This window comes from Lissotriton vulgaris, chromosome 4_1 (assembly GCF_964263255.1).
Source record: "Lissotriton vulgaris chromosome 4_1, aLisVul1.2, whole genome shotgun sequence".
Lineage (NCBI taxonomy): Eukaryota > Metazoa > Chordata > Amphibia > Caudata > Salamandridae > Lissotriton > Lissotriton vulgaris.
In genome coordinates, this window is record NC_141691.1 from 653,088,583 (window position 1) to 653,110,599 (window position 22,017).

Below are 22,017 nucleotides of genomic sequence, written 5' to 3' on the forward strand. Positions count from 1 at the left end.
ATGCCCACAACGATCTTGCAGACCTTCCCAGGCGAGTATGACAGTGCACCTCCAGTCCTGTCAAGGCAGCAGAATCTTGACTTGAGCAGGCCAAAAGTTTGCTCAATGACACAACTGGTCATGCCATGGGCCTCATTGTACCTGATGTCAGCCGGGGTCCTGGGATTCCGTAGTGGTGAGGTTCCGTGACGATCGTAAGTGGTGTTTTCGACTCGCACGAATATGGTCGAGTCTGGTATCTATGAACCGCAAATGACGAGTTTAGTGGGTGTACGCATTTTCGCTGTGTTAGCCTAAACCGTTTGTTTGTTTCATGGGTTTCTTCACCTGAGCCCACGGGTTCCATCTTAGATGCGGCATCCATTTTGTCTCTTGCCCTCAAGTAGCCAGCGAACTGACGATGTCCGCTTCGCGACCCTGGGATTCCCAAACTCTTGCGGAAGACACGTTTCCTTTGAAAGTGTCTTTATGATAAGGGGGTTGACACTGTAAGGCAGATGGCCCCGCTCGAGGCTCATCTTGCCGGGTCGGTCTATTGTCTTAGCTGTGCATTCATTAAGCACGTCCCCTTTGATGCCTGCAGCTCGTGTTTCCCGATACCACCCTTTTTACACCCTTTCCGATCTCCCCACTGTTTCTGTCTTCCTCTGCACCTGTTTCTGTCCCTTCCTCGATTTGTTTACTGCTGATTAGAATGTACTAATGGTGGTAAGATAGGCTTTTACAGTTGGGAACTACCAAACGTTTCTGTACTTATGTTCCTGGCCTTGAATACATGAAAGCAACCCCTTATGGTCTTCACGATGGGAACCAAGTTGTAAACCTTTGTGTACCATGTTATCCTATGCACGAAAACTGTATAAAAGGAGCGATCCACAGAAGCAAGTCGAATCAGACTCCTCGAACCTACACATGTTGTACTTCCTGTGACTTCTGTGTTTCCTGCAGTAATAAACCTCGAATCTTTGACGCCGAAGGAAGTGTCCCGTGTCTCTGTCATTTGTACGCCGGAACAGGTTACCCACAAAGGTTTCAGGTGTTATCCCTGGCACCGCTGGGTCTTAAGAAAACCTAGTCCTTCAGTTGGCGCCCAGCGTGGGGCTCCATCAGTGGTACCGGTCCAAAGCCCGACGATCGTGAGGAACTTCATGTGAAATCTCCGAGGGAAGGTGCACCCCGCTTCATAGATCCTGTTGTCGAAACAAGTGGCCCGAGGACTTTTCCCGCGAAGATCCCCACCTCCTGACGGCTGCGACGGACTGCTGCCCTGACTGTAGACCTGTTTTGGCACCTGGCGTAGACCTTGGTACAGCGAGACGATTGACGGGCCTTCCTGGTGACGCCATCGATCTTTGAGTTAAGTATTTGTGGGTCGCTCCCAGAGTCCTTTGTTGTGGGTGCTTAGTTGTTGCATGGTTCCATTGCATTTGTGGTTCTTAGTACTTGGTTCTTTGTTGTGATATTTGGCGTCTGCAGTCGCCAAAAACCGAGGGTTTTTGCTCTTTGCAGGGACATTGCTAATCCTATAACCCTTGACGTTTTTGAAACTCGGTTAGTGTGCAAGATGCCGGGCCGTAGTACTTTGTTCAGTTGTTTTAGACGTTGTGGTGCGGATTCCCGACTAGAGGACTCATGTCCGATACCTCCGATTGGAACTCCAACTTATGAGCTGTACAGTAAACACGGGTTAGGTCCAATTACATTCAATGAGTGTTGGATTCGCTATACTACAAAAGACGGTGTCCTTAGTTGGCCACCTCATGGTAGTTTTGAGACCCCGATTTTAGACAATCTTGAAGCCAAATTGTTTCAGAAAAAATCAATTCCGGCCATGTTTGATTCCTTTCGGTTGTGGCGTAAAGAAGCCAAACAGAGAGAAATCAAACAGATTAAACGTAATAAGAGAGAAGGAGTTGTTACCACGGTAAGAAACGCAGAGCAGTTCCAGCGAGATAAGGAGGAAAAGGAAAAGGAAGTTTTCGATAGATTGCAGCGTATGTCTGTAGATAAGTGTTACCCCGCTTTACCGACGGGTACGGATAAGAAGGAGGAATCGGTAGCGGACCCTTGTTGTCCTATCTTTCAAAGTCACCACCTCCGTACGCAGAGGGTACCATAGCTCCTGTGGTTCCCCCTGCCCCTGTTCCTCCTGCTCCTGTTCCACAACCTGTGCCTGTTCTTCAACCCGTCCCTACTGCTCCTCCGCTTGTACTTCCTCATACTCCTGTTCCCGCTGCTCCTGCTGTTCTGGTTACTCCTGCTGTCTCTTCTGTTTCTGATACTTCTCTTGTTACCCCATTGTGTTACTCTTCTTCTCCATCTGTTCGACGTCGTACCCCTTCTGTTGCTGCTAACTTCTTTAATTCTCTTGGACCTATTCTTGAGTCCGCTGGTTCGGACGGTCCTCAAAGACGAAGTCAGCTTCCCGGTAGTAGGGAACGCGACACACTGTATAATATGGCAATGGGTTGGATGAAATACCCCCTTAGAAATCCTCCACGTGTGGTGTTAGATATGTTTTGTCAATTCAACATACCGACACAAAGGTTCGTTTTTGAAGAAATGTGTAAGGTTCTACGTGACCAAATATCGGCTGATGCATCTGATGATGTCATGACCGCTTCGACTGATCTTCAGCTTCAGTTTGCGAGCGGAATGTTGGTGGGCACCAATGTTCGACGTGCTGTCGAGCAGTTGTTGTCTTTTCGTCCTTCTATAATGCCCCGGGCATTGTTTTTGGAAGACATTGAGGGACCGCTTACAGCGCCTGGTCAGTACCCCATGCGCGAGGTTCCTCCAGTGTATATGCCAGGTAACCCTGGTGCTAATCCTCCGATCTTACCATTCTTCCAGAGAGTGTGGATACACCTCCCGTGGAAACGATCCGAAGTTTTGCAGGTAAAGCAATCTTTGCCTCACCCTCGCAAAAATCCTGCAGGGTATTATAAGGAATTGTCTCAATTAGTGGATGCGACGGTGATGAATCTTGCCGATATCGATATGTTGTTTGGCAATGTCGTACCGCAACCGGTATTGGCAAAGATTCGTCAGGAAGATCATGCGGCGGAATTAGGCGGTGATTGGAATGCATTAAGGGCTGCTGATGCATTACAAGTTGGTGGAGCCAAGCCCGATCAGCTAATTACGGCTTTGCCCCAGAGAATTATCACTCTAATGAAAACGCTTATGCCAGCTATGAAGGTGAACTGGGACAAACTGTCCGCTTGCAAACAAAAGAAGGATGAGAGTGTCTCTGATTTCTTTACAAGATTTGAGGAGGCTTTCATTGATCATAGTGGTCAGGATATGGGTACTGAGGGAGGTCAGCGATTGTTTGTGGATAAGTTTGTCTCAAATTTGTTGCCTGACTTGAGCAACAAATTACGAAATTCAGAAAGTGCGTGGGCTGTTTCCACTTCCGCTCAAATATTGGCCACGGCCCAATACTATGAGAATAGAGAGAAAGAGGAGAATGATCGTGCCGATAAGAAGACGAAAGAACTCAAAACTAAAGTGTTGTTGCAGCAAGCGTATCCTCCACGTTCCAATCAGAATGATTCGCAACAGCGGAATCGATCGCAGTCTCAGTCGAATAGGTCACAATCACGAAATGACTCTTCTTCGCAGAGATCTTCGTTAGGGTACAATCAGTGTGCCTATTGTAGGGGTGAGGGTCATTTAAAATTCGATTGTCCAGTTTTGCGTGATCGCAATAGTGGTAATTCGTCTAGAGGAGGTCGTAGTGGTCCTCAACAGACATCACGTGGTAGAGGTTGCGGTGTTCAAAATGATCGTTCTAACAATTCTTCTGATTCTAATAATTGTTTCGATCAGCGCGGATCGTCGCAAGGGCGATCTGCTCAGTACAATGTGGACGATTATTACGTCGATCAGGATGCTGATGACGGTAATTACTAGGACAGCCATAGACAAGGAGAGGGAGTAGAATCAGTTCCGGTTGATCAGAGAGGGCCTTACGTCGCAGTTGCCACCTCGGGCGTCGTTGAGCCTTTTCTGTTGGACACTGGTGTGGCGAAAAGTTCCATCCTACATTCGAAACTCCCTGGCGCACCTTTGTCTGGCTTAACAAATGTTTCCGTTGGATTCTCTGGCGCCCCCGTTAGCAATCCGGTTTTGTGCCCTTTGCCTCTTACAATTGGGCCTCGTGAGCTGAAAGCTCCGTTGATTTTGACTACTGGTTGTGGTGAAAATCTTTTGGGCTTGGATTTGCTAAAACGACTATATGCAACTTTGTATTGTTCTCCTGCGGGAGTGAAGCTTACTTTGGGTGAGAGAGTCATCTCACCTATGTATCTGTCTCTTGATAAGCTTCCACCGGAATTGAGTTCTCTTCCTGCATCTTTGTGGGCAACAGGTCCCAATGACGTGGGCCTGCTTGACATCTCCCCTTATGTTGTTCACTTGAAATCTAATATGCGACTGCCACGTATTCCCCAGTATCGTATCTCCCTTGATGGTGAACGAGCGTTGTTAGCAATCATCTACGATTTAATTGAGAAAGATGTTATCGAGGAGACTCGGGGAAACGTGTGCAATAGCCCTGTACTTCCTATTTTGAAGCGTACTGATCCATCAAAACCCCCTGTTTATCGTTTTGTTATCGATTTACGGGAGGTGAATACAATTGTGATTCCTCAGTTCCCTGTGGCGCCTGACATTACGGCTCTACTGACTCTGATTCCAGCCTCTGCATCTTGGTTCTCAGTGATCGATCTGAAGAATGCTTTCTTCAGCATTCCGATTGCTGAGGAAAGTAGAGACCTTTTCGGTTTCTCTCTTGGTGGCCGCAGCTTCCGGTTTAAACGCGCTCCCCAGGGCTACAGTGAGAGTCCATCGATATACAGTCAAGCCTTGAAGGGCCAACTTGATGCGTTTGTGTTGCCGGCCGGTGCGGCTTTGATCCAATATGTCAACGACTTATTGGTGGCTGCAGATACTCAGGACATTTGCAAACTTGCAACGGTGTCGTTGTTGCAGCATCTTTGTGACTTACATCACAAGGTGTCACCTTCTAAACTGCAATATTGTTGTCAAGAAGTCACCTATCTAGGTCACTTATTGTCAAAGGAGGGAAGAAGGTTGACCTCAGAGAGAAGTGCGGCGATTGCGCGAATGACTGTGCCAACAACTCAGAGAGATGTGCGTGCCTTTTTAGGTATCACGTCATACTGCAGGCAATGGATTCCAAATTTTTCATTGCTAGCGAAACCATTGGTGGCTCTTACGTGCAAGGATGTTCCAACTCCTTTACCATGGACGGAAGAATGTCAGAAAAGATTTTCTGAACTGCGTGATGCGTTGTGTTCGGCTCCTGTGTTAGGGACTCCTGACTACAGTAAGCCGTTTACACTATACGTTCACGAGAGAGAAGGTTGTGCGTTGAGTGTTTTGACGCAACAATTCGGCGGTAAGCAACGTCCATGTGCATATTTTTCCTCGACCTTGGACCCATGAGCTAGAGCATTGCCGAGTTGTTTGAGAGCAACAGCGGCGGCTGCGGTGTCCATCCGACAATCTGCAGGATTGGTCATGGATAATATGCTTACGGTGATGGTTCCGCATGCAGTTGACACTCTTTTAAATAGTTTGAAAACTCAGCACTTGACGAGTGCAAGGTTGTCTGGTTATGAGTTGACGCTTTTGGCAAGTCACATTCAAATAAAACGTTGCAATGTCCTGAACCCGGCGACCTTGTTGCCAATCAGTATGGAATCAGATGAAGTAGCACCTCATGACTGCTACTTACGAACGGAGGAGGAAACAAAAGGTCGTGTGGACCTGAAAAATACTCCATTGGAAGATCCCGATGGGACCTTGTATGTGGATGGGTCGTGTTTTAAGTTGCCGAATGGTGATGTAACGACTGCGTATGCTGTGGTGACATTGAGTACTGTTGTGGAAACTGCGAGATTGAATCAGAATTCTGCTCAGGCAGCAGAGCTGATTGCTTTGACTAGAGCGTGTGTGTTGTCGAAAGGGAAACGGGTGAATGTGTTTACCGACAGCCAATACGCATTTCGCGTGGCACATAGCTTTGGACGTTTGTGGAGAGAGAGAGGTTTTATGACGTCGCATGGTACGAAGATTCAGCACGGACAGCTCGTGAATGATCTTTTGGATGCACTTTCATTGCCCAAGCAGGTGGCGATTGTTAAATGTAGTGTACACCGTAAGGTGACGGATGATGTTGGTCGTGGCAATGCGTTTGCGGACGAGATTGCTAAGGAGACTGCCCGGAATCTCAGTACTAGAATGTATGTGACGAGTTCAGTTAGGTGGCCTACAGAGACTGGTATGTGTGAAGACACCATCGAGAGTGTGAAAACGATTCAGAACGAGGCCACTGAGTCTGAAAAGACGAAGTGGAAAGAGAGTACGGGAAAGTTGGATGCGAATGGCTGTTGGATTGATTTGTCAGAGAATAAGAGGTGGATGTTGCCGGATGCGTATGTACTAGCTGTTGTGACGATGGCACACGGCTTGGCACATATTAGTGCGAAAGGTATCTGTAAGTTGTTGTCCCCTGTATGGAAGAATGATGGTATCACGAAGTGTGCTGAGAGATTGGTTAAGAATTGTATGATATGTATGATGTACAATCCTGGAAAAGGAACCCCTACACCTCCTGGCCATTTTTCTCCCCCTTCATGTCCCTTTGAAGTGATTCAGCTAGACTTCATCCATATGGAGCGATGCAATAACCTGAAGTACGTTTTAGTTGTGGTTTGTGTGTTCTCCCGATGGATCGAAGCCTACCCTCTCAAAGATAACATTGCTCTGTCCACTGCGAAAATCCTACTGAAGGAATATTTTCCTCGGTATGGAATGCCACGAATTGTATGGTCGGATAACGGAAGTGAGTTTGTGGGAAGTGTGATGAAGAGTGTGTGTAAGGGCCTTGGAATCACGCAGAAATTCCACAGCGCCAATCATCCCCAGTCAGCAGGTTTGGTTGAAGGGTATAATGGCACCCTTAAATTGACGTTGGCGAAGATTCAAGCTACGACTGGTCTCTCGTGGCCTGACGCTTTGCCTCTAGGCCTTCTGTCCACTAGGGCGACTGTACACTCCCGAGTAGGGCTTAGTCCCTACGAGATTGTGTTCGGTCGCCCTGCAAATGTTTGGGGGGTCCCTAGACCGAGTGTGTTCTCTGATCTTGAGTACCCAATGTTGATCGATTATCTGCATGATCTGACTGCTAAACTGAGGTTAATTCACCAACAGGTCTTTAAAGCACTGCTGACGCAGACGGAGGGTCCAGGCCACCAGCTCCAGCCTGGAGACTGGGTGTGACGCGGAACTTCGGACGAAAACGTAACCTTGAACCCCGCTTCACTGGACCCTATCAAGTACTTCTTGCCACGAGGACTGCTGTTCGTTTGGAAGGACGGAAAAACTGGGTGCACGCCACCCATACTAAAAGGGTACCTATACCTTTACCGGCAGACTCGTGGGTGAGGAAGGGCATTGCTTCATCCGAAACGGAAACTGTACAGACCTTCGTCCCTTTTAGCGACGCTCAGCCTGTTGGAGAGCCCTCAGTGCAGCAGAACGACATTGTTGAACACTTGCCATCGAAAAACTCAAGATCTGAACAATTGACTGATCAACAGAACTCTGTCCCACCATCAGATCAGTTGTTTGACGAACAGACACGTCCTGGGAGAAGCCGATACTTTCTGCGATCCAATATCAAAGACTAATAAAAAGCTTTGCTTTCTCCTTGACATCCACGTTACCCCATTGACACCATTCAGTCTGAACACACTCGTATAATTGTGGTTTTTGTAATATTGTGAGTTTGTTTCCATATATGTGTTTTGCTTCCACAGCTAGGAGATTTTGTATATATTTGTAAATAAAAAATACCTTACATACACGTGGACGTAGGGGATTGGACGCTACTTGGGTGGTTTTGGGGCCTAATGTCGACTTGGGGTTGGAAAATTCCGATGATCATCGGGGCTGTTGTAGCATTCCTGTTCACATGTTGCCTTTGTGTGCAGTGTGGCCCTGCCTTATGTGGCCTCTGTGCCACGACGTGTATAAGACAGCCGCCTGTTACCAAAGGAACTCTGATGAATAGAATTATGTTACAGCAACATCTAGATGGTCTGATGAATATCGAATATGATTCCGACTAGTGCTTGCCTACATGAGGGCAAAAGGAGCGTCTGAGGTTCCGTGACGATCGTAAGTGGTGTTTTCGACTCGCACGAATATGGTCGAGTCTGGTATCTATGAACCGCAAATGACGAGTTTAGTGGGTGTACGCATTTTCGCTGTGTTAGCCTAAACCGTTCGTTTGTTTCGTGGGTTTCTTCACCTGAGCCCACAGGTTCCATCTTAGATGCGGCATCCATTTTGTCTCTTGCCCTCAAGTACCCAGCGAACGGACGATGTCCGCTTCGCGACCCTGGGATTCCCAAACTCTTGCGGAAGACACGTTTCCTTTGAAAGTGTCTTTATGATGAGGGGGATGACACTGTAAGGCAGATGGCCCCGCTCGAGGCTCATCTTGCCGTGCCGGTCTATTGTCTTAGCTGTGCATTCATTAAGCACGTCCCCTTTGAGGCCAGCAGCTCGTGTTTCCCGATACCACCCTTTTTACACCCTTTCCGATCTCCCCACTGTTTCTGTCTTCCTCTGCACCTGTTTCTGTCCCTTCCTCGATTTGTTTACTGCTGATTAGAATGTACTAATGGTGGTAAGATGGGCTTTTACAGTTGGGAACTACCAAACGTTTCTGTACTTATGTTCCGGGCCTTGAATACATGAAAGCAACCCCTTATGGTCTTTACGATGGGAACCAAGTTGTAAACCTTTGTGTACCATGTTATCCTATGCACGAAAACTGTATAAAAGGAGCGATCCACAGAGGCAAGTCGAATCAGACTCCTCGAACCTACATATGTTGTACTTCCTGTGACTTCTGTGTTCCCTGCAGTAATAAACCTCGAAACTTTGACGCCGAAGGAAGTGTCCCTTGTCTCTGTCATTTGCACGCCGGAACAGGTTACCCACGAAGGTTTCAGGTGTTATCCCTGACACCGCTGGGTCTTAAGAAAACCCAGTCCTTCAGTGGGCTCAGCAACCATGGACGGCTGGGATATGCAGAGTCACCTTGGAATGACAAACACACATTGCAGTGTTACACAGGCAGAGGGCAGCAGGTCACACACACAGCACGCCATTTCACTAGGCATACTCACCCACAATACAAGCACGCTCGGGAGCAGATTTGCCATCATCCAGGGCACAATGCTGTTTCTCGGAATGTACAAGTCATGGGCTGACCTGGGGAATCTGGCACACACATGCGATATGGTCTTGTCCGCTAGGTACACCACCTGCACATTGATCGAGTGATAATGTTTTGGATTCCTAAAAATGTGCTCACTCGCCAGTGGTGGCACAAGACCAACATGGGTGCAATCGATGGCACCAACAACATGGGGGATGTGCCCAAGGGGATAGAAGTCTCCCTTCACATTGGCCAATTCTGCTCCCCTGGGGAAATGTATGTATTTATCCTCATAGATCATCATGGCCGCAAGAACATCCCTCAGCACCAGGCTGAACATGGGTTGTGACATCCCTGCAGCGCTGGCCAGTCTCCTGGAAGGAACCAGTTGCAAAAAAATGCCATCACTTTGTATGTTGGTGTGACAGCTGTTGGGTAGTGGCGACGAGGGTGCTGGTAGGGCTCCAACAGATCACAAAGGGTCTTCAGGGTGGGTCTGGCGAGACGGAATTTGCGAATGATCGCAACATCCTCCATGTCCTCCAGGAGGGTCAAGCGACAAAGGAGATTAGGCCTCCTAGTTGAGAAGAAAATGGACACATGTCAATGACAAACATCATGAGATGGCCACAGCACATACCGTTAAGGATGTCATGGAAAAACAAAGCCTGTCATGAGAAATGTGTGACACACCAGGTTACATGGGTGGACATTTGAGACGCACAGAGGGCACACCTCTCCATTTACCATACACAAGTACCTCAAACAACACATAGGTCAAATATGAATGCACACATACTGAACTCCAAATTTCACATGTGCACGCCTTGTAGCGCACCATCCAGCCAATGTGTGTAAAATGAACATGACAGGCTCATACTCATCTGCTGTACCTGTCACACCTCAATGCATCATGTTAACTTGGCACACATCCACAACACAATGATCACAGTAGGCGGTGAACTGTAAGTTGTGTGCATGAGCAGATATGAAAGCACAAGTAAGTAAAAATAGCATACAGTGAGACAATCCTTGCCAATGTCAGCAATGACCCACAGCACATTGATTGGTTACACATTGTTGAGTGCACTACAACACTGTCATGCATCATCAACCATCAAATGAATAATTGGCATGGCAGGGACCACAGACAAATGTATGTCACACATAGCCAAACATGGCACGTGCGCCCACCTGTGGATTACATGAAACAATGGCATTGTGTGCACAATGATGTGCCCTTAACCATGTTGCCGCTGTGTACTGTTGAAGTGTTCACGATGGGCTTTGCCATTACATGTGCCCCAAATCGCTGTGTGACACCAGCACCACCCCTTCACAAGTGCGGTAATCATTGGCATGTACACATGGATAGATGGTGGTGGGCATGCTCCGCCACCCGAATTGCGGTAGCTACCACCTGGCCATGGCGGTATGACACCAGCACCACCCCCTTCACATGTGCGGTAGTCATTGGCATGGAGACATGGGTAGATGGCGGTGGGCATGCTCTGCCACCCAAATCGGGGTAGCTACCTCCTGGCCATGGCGGTGTGACATCACCATGGGGCATTGCCTATAGCCAATGGGAGTGATGATTGCGGTGGCATGATGAAGTGTTGAAAATCGCTGAAGGTGTGCTCCGCCACCGTGGAGGCGGTCATTGGATGGGTTTGAAAGATGCACCATCGATTAGCGCACCACTGGCCCCTGCGGTGCATCACCCCCATGGAGCAATGCCTACAGCCAATGGGAGTGATGATTGAGGTGGCATGATGCAGTTTTGAAAATCGGGGAAGGTGTGCTCCGCCACCGCGGAGGAGGTCATTGGATGGGTTGGAAAGAGGCAGACCTGGACAACCAATTGTTGCAGCTTGACACTTAAGAAACTATCCCAGGGGGCAATAAATCTGTGGCAGTGAGCCTCATATTTCCACTGCTCACAGAGCCTGCTGCCAGGGTCCCTCTCCTGCTGCTGCCTCCAGAGCCTGCTGCCTGGGATCCTCTCCTGCTGCTGCCTCCAGAGCCTGCTGCCTGAGACCCCTCACCACCCACTTCCACTACAGGGGTTCCATGTCCACAGGGATGGTAAGGACAGAGAAGATCCGTGCCAGTCCCTTCACAATCGAGGAACTGGAGGTCTTTGTGGACGAGGTGCTGGCACAGTACACAATGCTGAATGGTGCCCCCAATGTTGTGGTAAGTCATTGTAAAGGGAGGTGTAGGGCAGGGGGGGTCAGACATGTAGTTGTACTTCTGCAGTATATACCTGAGTGTGTGGGGTTGTGTCATACACTGACAAACAAGCTGTCTCCAGGGCAAAGGAGTGTGTGTGTCCCAATGTCACGGTTTACCCTGCCTGCAGTTGTATGTCTGAGTGGAGTGTGTTACATTGTCAGCCATACAGAGCCACAGGATGTTGGACATGCAGGGGCCAAGACAGTACTTGCTTGGGTGATTGTCTCTGTGTGCCCCTGTTGTCCGACTCGGTGTGAACCCTGAGACTATGCCCAGTGCCCACCCACCAAGATGAGATGACATCACTGCACTTGCTGGGTCCTTACTCTTGTTCATTCACACTGAAATAAAGATATGCACCATCTCAGCCCTGTATAATTGCACACAACCACACATGTGTAGATGGCTATTTTGTTGGTGAGTCCATATACCCCGATGCCACACACATTACATACACATATGTTCACAGGACATGCTCATTGAATGCTGCCCAGTCATGCACAGAGTGATGCTACACACAGACACAGGTAGATATGTGATGTATGTAGTTGCCAGACATGCATAGGACTGGAGGTGTGTGCAAGCCACTGAGAGGGATCAGAGCAGTCATCCTGCATGTGTGTGAGATTATCAGTAATACGTCCACATAAATGCATGCAATCACATCTGTTTGGCCCATGCAGAGTGCCCTTGTGAAGTGTACCCCAGTTTGGGATGGAGGGAGATTACAATTGGTAATGAGTCTTTGTCTTGCTACTGTACTGATAGATGTTGGTCCATGACACAGTGTCACTGATAATTTCCCCTTCTTTTCTCCCATGCCTGCAGCTCAAGGTACACCAGCGTAAGGCCGTGTGGAGGGCCATTGTAGCAAAGGTGCGAGCCCTGGGGGTATCCAACCGTTGACGCACACACTGCCACAAGAGGTGGGACAACATCAGCCGGCTGGCAAAGAACGTGGCAGAGATGACATTCGGGCTGCTACCACGCACTGGGCGTTTGACATGGTGCAACATGACATCACTGATGGACCGCATATTGGCAGTGACTCATCCTGAACTGGATGCATGTCTGATGGAGCATCGGCAGCAAAGCAGGGATGAGTATTTGGGGAGGGTGACTTTGTCTGGGAGTGGATGCATGTATACAGGGCCTGCGGGAGCGGTGGCCTATGTGATGTTTGTGGGGTGGTGCTGTGCTGTGACATGTGAGTGGCTTTTGGGATGGGTGCCAGTGTCAAGCATTGGCCCAAACTGCCCTTACAAGGGTGAGCCTCCCTGCTGTGCTTTCCCATTGCCAGATGTGTTAGGATCTACATGGTCATTCAGCATTGGGATATTGTGGGGAATCTATTAGGGGTGAACAGCAGTGTCCACTATCTGAGTGTGACTTTATGTATGCCTACTTTGCATGCACCATGATCGGTAAGGCACACACATATGACAACAATGTGCCCCAGAGTACCACATGGTCTTTGGTATGGCCTACTTGCCATTGTGGACTGTCATATCCTAATAGGTGTGTGTGTTGTCCCCTCCTGTTCCCTCAAGGTCTGTCAGTGGTAATAAGTGGTGTCACCACATCATGGGGCCGATTCACAGAACTAACTTAAGACAAAATCCTAAACTTAGTACTTTTGGTATTCAAAGAAGTTAGGATTTTGTCTTAAGTTTGTCTTAAGACAGACTTAAGACAAAATCCTAACTTAAGTCAGTCTTAAGTCTGTCTTAAGACAAACTTAAGACAAAATCCTAACTTCTGTGAATACCAAAAGTAGTACGTCTAGGATTTTGCCTTAAGTTAGTTCTGTGAATCGGGCCCCCAGTCCCTAGGTGTGGGCAGAGGAAGTTTTGTGTCTGGTACACTTCATCCACGGGCAGAGTGTTGTACTGCGTGGCCTCAACATGGCTCAATCATGGGCAGATATTTAGGTTTACAGGCACTGTTATGGTCTATGTAGTGTGCTGCTGCAATGTGATTGCAGGGTGTGGTGGTCACCATGTAGATTTGGGCATCTCCTGTACTGCATTGATTGGTTTGCTTTGTCCTGATGATGACACTAACACGGCCCTGCATCTCTCTCTCATGCAGAATCGCCAGTGGACATGGAGGAACAGGAGACGAAAACCAGTAGTGGCGAGGGTAGCATTACAGCTGCACCAGAGGCCAGTGACACAGCGCCCACCAGCGCATCTGAGGGGGACCGGAGTATGCAGGAGGAATCCGTGCATGAGACACAAAGTACTACATCATCTGATGCCAGCGGTGATGCATCCATGTTGGCAGGCACAGGGAATGGGGACTCTGCATGACCCTCTACCACACAGCGGCCAGCCTCTCATCCACTTTCTCTGGTGCTGCCCGTGTCCATGTATGAGGGGATGAGTTAGATTCACACCTGGCACTGCTGAGACTGTACCTGTCTCCCCTGCTGCCCTCAGTGCTCAGTCTTTAGAGCTCCTGCACCAGCTATGTGTGGGACAGACAGCCCTGGTCAATGCCTTCAGTGAACATGACAAAAAATTAGGCCAGGTGGTTGCCTACATGGAGGACATGCACTCTGACGGGGGTGGGCTACACCGTACAGTCCAGGCTTTGTCATCCACAGTGACTTCTGCCCTTCAACAGGCACATACTCCCATTCCTGCTCCAGGGCCTTTGTCCACTCCCAGTCAGTGGCCACATCGGATGATAGTGACCACGGTTCCCATGGGTCACAGTCACGATACAGCACAAGAAGCACCCAGCAGAAACAACCCAAGCGGTCCCGCCCACCGACACCATCCCCACAGAAGAGCAGAGGCAGCCCAGAATGCAAAGACAAGAGCCCATCAGGAAAGAGCAAGGCCAAAAAAGCAAGGAAGCAGGCATCAGGCTCCCATGCCTCAGAGGCTTCACCAGCGAAGGACTCTCCAGGCCCTAAAACGTCACGCAGAACTAGGCGTGTAGTGTCTGCCCACTGAGGAGGTGTTGTCTGGCATGGGTACACCTAGGAAGGGCTCAGTGCCACATTCCCCCGCCACATCAACTCCAATTAAAAGCCCAGTGAACCAGGTGAAGAAGGGCACTGTAGGGGCTACCCCTGACAAACAGGCAAAGGAGGGAACTGTAGGGGGTACACCTGGCAAACAGAGGAAGGTGGTCCAGAGCCGAAGCCAGACAAAGCGTCCCGCAGGATCCAGCACGTCACCAGAGGGAGTGCCAGTGTCTGCACCCGAAGCGGCTCTGTTGATGTGTGTGCCTGTTGTGTAATCACTAGTTCCCATTAACCCCAGTACAGGAAAGCCCTTTTGAATTCCCAAGAAGTTGAAAGGCACACCTCCAACCTCGCCCACTCACACTGTGTCACAGGTCTGCATGACTCCGCATCCACGTGCCACTACACTACCTGGTCCAAAAAGCCCTCCAGCTTGCCAAGCCACGGATAGCCCTATATCACCTGGGCCTCTGTCTGCCCAGTCAAGGGGTCCTGTTGTCCTGGACACACAGCCAGCTCCAAGTGTGCCTGACAGCCCGGAGTGGTAGCCCCCCTCATACACCTCTCTCTCATACAGGTGTGCTAGTCCTGCCCATTGTTTACAACTTGGGTGTTTTGCTGGCCATGGAAGGGTACAGTCAAACACACTCACTGTGCAGCTCCTCATGTCCTGACTCTGCACTTTGCATTGCCCACTGGCCTTGTTGCTCTGCTGAGTTGGCCTTGCCTGTGCAGCTGCTCATGTCCTGACCATGCACTTCTCCCTGCCCACTGGCCTTGTCATTCACTGATGTTCTGGCCTTGCCTGTGCAGCTTCTCATGTCCTGAGTGTGTACTTCTCCCTGCCCACTGGCCTTGTCATTCACTGCTGTTCTGGCCTTTACTGTGCAGCTTCTCATGTCCTGACTCTGCACTCTGCCATGCCCACTGGCCTTGTCATTCACTGCTGTTCTGGCCTTGCCTGTGCAGCTTCTCATGTCCTGACTCTGTACTTTGCCATGCCCACCGGCCTTGTCATTCACTGCTGTTCTGGCCTTGACTGTGCAGCTTCTCATGTCCTGACTGTGCACTTCTCCCTGCCCACTGGCCTTGTTGCCCTGCTGTGTTGCCCTTGCCTGTGCAGCGTCTCATGACTTGCTGTGCCACCTGCCATGGACACTGGCCCTGTTGCTCTGCTGTGTTCTACTCTCACCTGTGCCATGGACACTGGCCCTGTTGCTCTACTGTGTTGTACTCTCACCTGTGCCATGGAAACTGGCCCTGTTGCTCTGCTGTGTTGTACTCTCACCTGTGCCATGGACACTGGCCCTGTTTCTCTGCTGTGTTGTACTCTCACATGTGCCCTGGACACTGGCCCTATTGCTCTGCTTTGTTGTACTCTCACCTGTGCCCTGTACACTGGCCCGGTTGTTCTGCTGTGTTGGAATCTCACCTGTGCCATGGACACTGGCCCTGTTGCTCTGCTGTGTTGGCGCTAAGCATGAGCGAATTTTGCGAATTTGCGGTTCGCGAATTTGCGTATTCACAAATTCGCAATCTGCTAAATCCGCGAACTCTCGCGAATTTGTGTATGTTTTTCTTTTTTTTGGGTTTGCAAGGGTTTCTGCCAGTTCGCAAGGGTTTTGTACCAGTTCGCGATTGCGAACTTACTTGTCGGCTCGTAACGGTCGCGACTATGTTGTTTCTACGTCTGGTTCATCTTCACTGGTTCACAGCACCCTCTGTTTCACCACTGCCACCCTCTGGTTCACCCATGCCACCCTCTGGTACATCACTGCCACCCTCTAGTTCATCACTGTAGATTATGGGGGGGGGGGGGAAGCAAGCACAACTGCCCTGATTCAACTGACATGAATTAATGTGATGTTGATTAATGTGTCACTGAATTTAAACTTCCAGTCTGGCACCTGCTTCCTTATCTGTAATTTGCTTTCTGTTGCAGTGCAATTTTTTTTCACAGGACCTTTGTGGCCTACTTGTAGCTAGTCTATGAGCCTGCTGTGAGGGTCAGAGCAGGGTCATAGAAAAGTTGCAAGTAGGCAACTGAACTCTGGAGGGGCCCCTCAGGAATCACAACAGGGAATGGTTACTAATGATGAGTTTGAACTTTTGCACCTGCTGAGTGCTTTCAGTTTTGCAAAACTCGTTTTTCTGCAATTTTGTGAAATTAGCGGGACGCGAATTTGCGTGAGATCGAATTCGGAAGCCGCAAATTCGTGCGAAGATGCGATTTGTTTTTTAGCGGCGTGTTAGTTCGCAAGGTTTTGTGCGTTTTAGCGAGCCGCTTATAGCGCAACGGCGCGAAGTTACCCTTACGGTCGTTCACGGGCGCGGCCATCTTGTTTGCATGACGTATTTCCGTTTCCGGGTGCGATGTGTAATCTGGCAAAGCTCGCTAGAACAAGTTCACGTGTGATCGCGGGGGAAATCTTGCGCAAACTTTCCCACGCAGTCGTGAACGGGCCTTCTTGTTTCTCATTCATTGCTATGGTTCTGGGCATGCTTTCTGTATCCTCTCTGAATCTCTGCCATCCTTTGCTTGTTTGAAGTTTTTTTTAATCTATTTTACTTATTATCTATCCCTCTATTTTTCTAGCTTTATATTTTTGTGTTTTCTGCTGCTTTTGGTTAATTTTAAACTACTTTTTTAAACTCTTCTTTTCTTCTTCCCTATTCTATTTCTTCTTTATTATTTACCTTCCTTTCTGCCCAGACCATGGTAAAGGGAGCCGGGAAGCATCCTGAGAAGGGGAAGGGTCCTGCACCCCGTGCCCGGCTCCCGTGCGGGCGTTTAAGGGGAAGCAGGTCACAGCCCGGGAGATCTTTAGCGCGGAGGAGGTGGCCACACTAGTTTTTTATGTTCAGCGCCGCCTCCCCAGGACCATCATGGCAGGCGGCAAGATCGCTAGTGGCTACGGGCTCCGGGAGCGCCGGAAGCGGTGGGAGAAGGTGTGCCGGGCCATGTACCAACACTCTTGGGTCCAGCGCACCTACAACCAGGCCACCCACCGTTGGACGGATCTCCTGGACTGGGAACGCGACTTGATCGACCTGCTCGGCCTCGAGATCCCCGGCACATTTAAGAAAATCTATAACTTCAAAACTTATAGAAAATGGACTGACCACACAAGGTGGCACAGTCGTCTTCGTGATAGAGGCACACGAATATCGGCAGACAGAGGTATTCTATTCTTGGATAAAATTTCCAGCGGCAAACACCGCAACACACGAGTTCCACTACTACATAGTAGGGGATCCACCGGAAGAGTACGCTCCTTTCGAGGAGATTGAAATTCCATTAAAATTCCAAGAGCATTTGCTCTGGTTTAAAGGCACCATAAAACATAATGATCATATTACCAGGCTCGGTCCACTAGGTAGACCAGGAGCAACGTGGCCGGTTCTAGCGAGCTACACACCACATCCGGACATTGCAAAAATGTCTATAGAAGAACTTTTAGCACAGCTAAAAACATTCATTAAAATACATAGACAATTAGTTCAATATGTAATGCTGACTGCAACAGTCCAAACAGCTGTTAATGTATCACAGCTGACCCCTCATCAGGGGAACACAAATAAAATTACACCACAGAACATACAATCATGTCTTGGTAAAACACCCATAAAACAGGAACAAATTCCTTTCTGGTTAGCGCAGAAAATTACTCAAATAGAGGCAGTATTTCCGAATACTACCCCTATTGAGAAACACAGAATTCTGACCATCTGCCTTCCAATGGGGGTCGCACCATACGTGGAGGACTGTGACTCTTGGGGTACAGTCTTTGCCTCCATTTACACAAAAACACATGGTGTTCCGTCAATGGCGGTAATACCAGATGTGCTAAAACAGATTCAGAATGAATACGGTCCAGAACCTGCTTTAACTCTTGGTATGAAATTACTGAAAGACTTCAAGCAGGTCTCGGCTATATTACTAGCCAATATAAAAGGAGAAGCAGAAATTGAAGGAAACAGATATAACAGATCAACCAATTGAGCTTGCCAGAATCATAGAAAAATGCTATGAAGAACTAGGTAGAGACAGCTTGGGTGGAAAACCAGTAAAGCCCCAACTGCTCGAAAATCCTGAAAAATTATTTATTAAAAATAATTTTAATACTCCTAAAAAGAGCTGGGATGGAAATAAACAATCCACTCACAAAGAAAAAGTTTTCCAGTCCAGAGGAAGGTCTCCTCGACGGAGGGAAAGAACTCCAACTCGAGAACACCAGTCTCCCCAGAGGGAGCCCTCTAAGAAAAGATACAACCTTAGAAATAGGGATAATTTGAAGAAGCCTGATAGATATCAAAGTATTGATACACGTTCCTCTCGATCTTTTTCGCAGAAATCGGAAAGAAGAGGACGATCAGACCCAGGAGAGCACACCAAGTCCAAAGACAAGGAACCTGCTCAAAGTAAAAAATCTCAATTTCCAATAAAGAAGGTAGCCAGTATTAGAGTAATCGAACATGCCGAGAATACTGAGGACACAGTTGAAAAACGGGGAGTGGGCACAGACAATGTTAGACAGTGCAGCAGAAATCAGTATAGCTCGCAAGATCCTGATGAGTGATCTGGAGACAGTGGACACGAATGAATACATTCAAGTAGAAACTGTCGACACCAGAGTTAGCGAGCCCCATAAGATATACGAAATAACACTGCGTATAGAGGGTGATAAGACTAGGAAAATAAGGGGTCTATTTTGGGATAACTCTCAAAAGGCTATGACATTCTGTTAGCTGAAAAAGACTGGCCCCCAGAGTTTGTCAGGGAGTGCCCTCATGGCGAAGAAATGATTATGCCTGCCTTCTCGAATCACATTCCGACTCACAAAAAATATACTTATACAAGGAAATGGGCAGTAGCCAAGGCACCAGCATTATATAAAAATCATGTAGGATGGGATGAGGACTCTCCTCCTCACAAAATCGAGTTGAAAAGACAACCGACTGCACAAAAGCAGTATCCCATGAAGCAAGAAGCTAAAAAACAAGTCAGGGAGATTTTAGATCAACTTGAATACCAGGGGGTGATTGAAACATGCACCTCTCAAATGAACAATCCTTTGTTTCCTGTCTCCAAACCAGACAATTCATATCGTCTAGTTTTGGACTACAGACACCTTGACGCATGTTGCAAAACATTTGCAGAACAAAATTTGCATAGTGCTGCACTAATGAATAACATCGTTAGGAAAAAATATAAAACAACATTAGACATATCTAGTGGTTTCTTTTGTCAAAATATTGCACCAGAAAGCAGATACTTGACCGCTTTCTCAGTAATGGGGTCTCAGAAAAATTTCTGTAGGCTCCCACAGGGATTCAAGAACAACCCAGGACTATTCTCAGCCAGAGTAACAGAGTTACTACAAATGTATGATGATGAGACATTATCTTACGTAGATGATATCTCACAGATGACGACTTGGATACTCACTTGAAAAGAGTGAACACCATTATACTTGGGTGCGCAGCAGAGGGTTACAAATTCAACTTTAAAAAGTCTCGAATTGCCCATCTGACAGTATTGTTTTTAGGATACGAATTATAAAGTGAAGGAAAAAGCCTAGCGGACAACTTCTTAGAGAAGTGCGCTGTACTCCAAGCACCAAAAACGCTGAAGAACTTACAATCGATTCTAGGCTTCCTGAATTTCGGAAGAACTTACATTCTAAATTATGCGGAGAGGGTTAAACCTCTCTACGAACTAATTAAACCTGATTTTAAACCAATCAACTGGACTCAAAAACACACAGAAATTTTGAGATCACTGCAAACAGACACGTTAGCAAAAACAAAATTAGACACACGTGACAACACACGCAATCTTGTAATCTGAGTAATCCCAGGAAGATGCGGATTCACGCACCTGACCTCTAATGAGGGAGAAAAGGTACCAATTTCAATTTAATCTCACTTGTACACACAAGCAGAAAAAACATTCAGTCCAACAGAAAATACTGTGAAAGCAGTAGAAACTGCATTAGCGAATGAACGAGAACTAGCACATGGCAGAAGGATCAATATCCTCACAGCGGAATCTGCCTTCGAGGCGCTATTCAGCCCAGTAAACCTGCCTACAGGGTCACTGGATCCGAAATGGATACAGTGTGTAAATTCTCTTGGAGCGGAAGAAGTGAAATACTATTTCGCCCCACAATTCGAAAAACTGAATGATTTGACTTATGAAGAGGAATATCCTCTGCCAATCGAACTTCTGCCTCTCCCACAGTACGCCTGTATAATCTATACAGATAGATTTGTACAGCATTTCAACGTAGAGAACAAATCCTACGATGCAGCCTGTGCGATTGTTAAAGGTCGTTGGCTGTGCGGTAAATTCAGACCGAAAATAACAAAAACTGAATCAGTTAGAAACTGTTCGGCTCAGAGAGCTGAAATCAGATCTTTAAAGATGGCGCTTGAAAATGCAGAACGTGAATTCCCGACACTAATCGTGTGCGATTCGCATTTCTGCGTCAACTCTTACAATAATAAGTTGCAGAGCTGGATAGAAAATGATTACAAAGATGACACAGGTGCCACAATCAAGCATAAAATGCTTTGGAAACAGGTAGTTCTTTTACAGGAAGAACTACAAAAGACTCACGTGATACACACTATGAGTCATCAACGTGATGGCGTTCACGTTGCAGGGAATTCATTGGCTAATACAGCCACAGCGGAAGCAACTAAACCGGCTTCCGTAGCCACAAGAAAGCGTTCAGAAAAATACATAGACGGGGAAACCATGCTGGCAGTCAAAACGTCCGTAAAAGACGACTGTGCAGCGCTAACCGTGAACTATCCACTCAATTATGCATACGTTTCTTTTGTCAAAATATTGCACCAGAAAGCAGATACTTGACCGCTTTCTCAGTAATGGGGTCTCAGAAAAAAAATTTGTAGGCTCCGTTCCTTTTGCTCGAATCCCTGGAGTGGGGGATAGGGTGATTCCAAACATGAACAGGAGAGGCTTCCTATTACAGGAAGCACATATGGGGTGGGGTCTGAGACACCAAACAATCAGGGACTCTCTGAAAGAATTGCAATCAGAGTACTGGTGGCCGGAAATGAGTGCAGGTATTCATGATTTTGCAAAAAATTGTGAAGACTGCAACAGAGATCACAGTGGAGAACCGGCCAGTGTAGTGTCAGGAACCCTAATAGAAAGCATAAGGCGATCTTTCCGCGCAATCAAACAAGAGAAAAGCGTCCCATTGTATATCATAAATACAAAATCCACTTAAAAAATGTGCCCCCAGCGCTCGGCTGACGCTAGAACGGTTATAAAAGATCTGTGAGTCTTTATCGGCACATACGCAATTGCCATGTTCCATTCTGACCAGGGTCCTGCTTTCAGCTCTCGAGCTTATAGGGAGGCCATGGCCAGCATGGGCGTTGGCTTGCGGTATTCTTGTCAGTCACACCCCGAAGGGAACAGTGTGGTAGAAAGAAAAAACCGGGACATAAAGCAATCTATAACAGCGAAGGTATTAGGTTTGGGTGATGGGTGGGTCAAACA